The sequence below is a fragment of the Panthera tigris genome, chromosome B2 (assembly GCF_018350195.1).
Source record: "Panthera tigris isolate Pti1 chromosome B2, P.tigris_Pti1_mat1.1, whole genome shotgun sequence".
Classification (NCBI taxonomy): Eukaryota; Metazoa; Chordata; class Mammalia; order Carnivora; family Felidae; genus Panthera; species Panthera tigris.
In genome coordinates, this window is record NC_056664.1 from 4,825,175 (window position 1) to 4,829,214 (window position 4,040).

Consider the following 4,040-nt stretch of genomic DNA (forward strand, 5'->3'; position numbering starts at 1 on the left):
TCTTCTCTGTCTGCGAGCTCTGCCAGGTTGGGGACTCTATATTTCTATGGTCACACGGCCTCATACGGTGACATTTCAATTCATGCTTATCAGTAACAACAGTTAGCATGCGACTCTACCAAGTGTCAGGTGCTCTGTTAGGCACACAACATACATCGCTTCCTAAAAGATAACAAGCCAGGTTTCGTTATCCCTGTTTTACCAACGAGGAAGCCAAGGCCCCCAAAGCCAGTTAACTAACTTGCCCAAGGTCACACCATCTGTTTGGATCGAGAAGCTTGAACTTGCCTCTTCCTGCCTATGGAGACCCTTCACCCCTCGGGTGCTGCTTCACTGGTCCACGGACCGGACGCCTGTGGACTCTGTCCGTAGCTGAGCGCTTCTCCTGAACCTTCCACCTCAGCAGGCCTCGGGGGTCGAGGGAGGTGGTTCAAATGACCTAATGGGGCCTCAGGACCTTTGCGAGGTTTGATGGCAGGCGTGTAGAGTGAGCCTGTACCCCCCATAAACGTGTCCTTCGCGATGCTAAAGGCTTTTCTGGAGGCAGGTGAGCAGCTGCGTGGGACTGGAGTGATGCCTGGGAATGTGTTCCCACCACGCGAGCCTCCTTCTGGGAGGAACTGGGACGGATGATTGGGCAACTCTTCTCTCTCTCCACACCTGCCTTCTCCCCACAGAGGATACCTTTTGGTTTTCTTTTTTCTTTCTTTCTTTCTTTCTTTCTTTCTTTCTTTCTTTCTTTCTCTCTTTCTTCTTCTTCTTCTTCTTCTTCTTCTTCTTCTTCTTCTTCTTCTTCTCTCTCTCTCTCTCTCTCTCTCTTTTGATAACTGTCTGGGTCTAAGGATGCATGTAGACATTTCCTTTTCCCAGCTGCAGCAAGAACCGTGTGGATGTTTGAGATTCTTGGGGTTCTCAGAGACGGGTCATGTCAACAATGCCGTCCTCTTAGGGTATCAAGGAGTATTAAAGGTTTTTATTCAGAGGATCGTCCTGCCATATGGTGAGGGAGAAATACGATCCGTATTAGTGCCTTCCAAATTCCAAATGTAAGATAACAATACGTTGAATGCCGAATTATCATCATTCAGGACGAACGGTTTATCCAGGGCTTCTGTCGGCTCTCAGTCAATATGCTAAGTTTTTAATAAGTGTTGTCTTATTTAATCACCCAAACCAACCCCCATATGACAAGTATTTATTAATTGCACAAGCTGGAGTAAGTTACGTAGCCTCATGGGCCTCAGTGCCCCCCGTCTGCAAGATGGACATAATAATAATGCCTGCCCCGGGAGGTTGAGATGCCAGAATTAAGTAATCCACATAAAGGGCTTAGCCCAGTGCCTGAGACAAAGTAAATGCTCGGGCATTCTGTGCTCTGGTCCCCATTTTACAGATCAGGAATCTGAGCCTCAGAGGAACTTGCCTGAGTTCGCAGAGCAAGATCCAAACCCAAGGCTCAAAGGGGAACCCTCTAACCACCTGGCGCGGCCACCGTGCCTGTCGGTGCTCGTTGTCGTTAGCTCGATTTGATAATTAATCATTTACACTGCATCTTCTGTCCCTCATCTCCACTGTGTCTGGAGATGAACTCAATTGGTTAGAGCCCAGGGCTGCAAAGATCGAGGCCGGTTGATACCTCCCTCGCCGGCCACCCTGCAACGCTTTATTTTCGAGAGAGACAGAGTATGAGCAGTGGGGGGGGCAGAGAGGGAGGCACAGAATCCAAAGCAGGCTCCGGGCTCCGAGCTAGCGGCAAAGAGCCTGATGCGGGGCTCGAACGCACGAACGGGCGAGGCCATGACCTGAGCCCCAGTCAGACGCTAACCGCGAACCGACTGAGCCACCCAGGCGCCCCTTCGTGGGTAATAATTCAAGTGCCCTGTCACTCTCAAACGGTGTTGGTTGAGACGATCGGTTATGTGGTCGCCCTCCCGGGAGTGGTACCATCTTCAGCAAAGAGGCAGCATGTTCTCATAATCTTCCGGCTCCTTGCCCCTGTGCACAGACCGTCAGCAGCCACGACTTGCACGCCTGGGCGTCCTCCCTACCCCAAATCGCCGATTGCTTTAGGCTTCACCCCTCCCTGCTTCCCCAGTACTTCCGGCTTCGGATTCTTGGTGGCGGCCTGGGGTTTAAGGACGTCGGCTCTGGGGGTCTCTCTCCTGGGCCCACCGCTCACTGGCTGGCAAATCACTTCCCCTTTCTCCAAGCCCTTCCTCATCTGCAGAGGAAACAGGAGACCCTCTGGCGAGGTGGTTACGACGTGGGGCTCAGGAGACCTCAGCCGCCTGGCGGTCGCAGTGGTGAAAAAGAGATGACGGGGTAGTCCCGCTCATCAGACAGGAGTCCCTGGTTTTATCACAGGTGTCCCTGCCAGGCACCAACATGCCACACGAGGCATGATGAAGGATCCTGGGATTCGGAGGCAGAAAATCCCGGCAGAGTATTTCATTCCTGGTAAACAAGGCTGAAGGCCGAGCTTACAAGGCGAGGGACGCCCGTGGGTATGACTTGTGAGCTGCGGTACCGGCCGCCTGCCCCATACCCATCAAGCTCTCTGGAATCCAACTGCCGCTCTTCACGGGGCCTGGACGTTTGCTCAGCTTCTAAGAAGAGACCACTAGAGTCTCGGGGAATCTGGGTTGCCCCCTAGCGCCTCGGGGAGCCCTGATGCAGGGTCCCCCGCCCCAGCCTGGTTTCCCAGCACGGTGACCCTTGCTCCGGACTTGTCTTTCAATTTCTGCTGTGCCTCATGTTTCAGGGACCCGCTCGCTGCCTGTCATTACCCTGGAGGTATGAAAGTCGAGCAGAAGTGCGGCAAAAAGGTTTTAGCTTTATCTTCCCATGACCCATTTTCTCCGCTCTTGGTAAGAGCACTTCCGTTTTCTTTGCTGAACCACTCGCTCCCACTCTTTGGGTGGGGCTGACCCCTCAACTCCAGCGACTGGTACGCGACTGAGGTCAGAGCCACGGCGATTGGTTCACGGAGACCACATGACTCCACTTGAGCCAGTGAGAAGCAGTCCTGAGATTTTTGCCGGGCTGATGGGGGAGGGGCACTCCCTCCTTTAGGGTTACTAGCACCGTAGGGGGTTACTGGAGGCTGTCTTTGCCACCTAAAAAACAAAGCAAGCACAGACAAAAACCAAAGCTGGCAGAGGTCAGAAGATAGATTTATGATGACATTGTTTGGGCACCTGATCTAGCTGTGTTTGAACCCCTTCAAACCTAATTCCTGAGCCAAATAAATTCTCTTTTATGCGCATGCCATTTAAAAAAATTTTAATGTTTGTTTTGAAAGAGAGACAGACAGACAGAATGGGAGTGGAGGAGGGGCAGAGAGAGAGAGAGAGGGAGACACAGAATCTGAAGCAGGATCCAGGCTCCGAGCTGCCAACACAGAGCCTGACACGGAGCTCGAACTCACGAACTGTGAGATCATGACCTGAGCCAGAGTCAAACACCCAACCGACTGAGCCCCCTGGGGCGCCCCAATGTGCACGCTATTTTTTGAATTAAGCTCTTGTTGCAACCCAGAGAGTCCTGGTTACTATAACAGGGAAATGTGTCCTCTCTCTTGAAAGGCTTGCATTTTTAACAATAGACATGTCTTCAGCCCCAAAACTGGATGGAGCCCTCGGACGCGGGTCTGGGCACGAGAGACTGGCTCAGAGCCCACCCCACCCGTGACGGTCGTGCCTGCCTGGCGCTGAGGCCAGCCCGGCTCCAAGGACTGACCCGTCGGCCCAACAGAGCCCCCTGGCTGTCGAGGCGGGACCCCTCCCTGCGAGCACGTTTCTCGTGGAAGGCCACACGGATGGCCCGCCCTTAAAACCAGCGGCAGCGGCCTGCACAGTAGGGACGGGGAGTGCTCCCACGTGAGCGTCAGCTGGGGTGTCAGCCTGTCTAGAACCACCGTCTCTCACCCTCCCTCCGTCTCCCGGTCCCCGCTTCAGACAGGCAGCCGCACTTGGCAGCAAGAGCCTGTTTTTCTGAAAGTTAAAACTGCCCTTTCAGCTTCGAGTGCTGGGTTGGGTGGG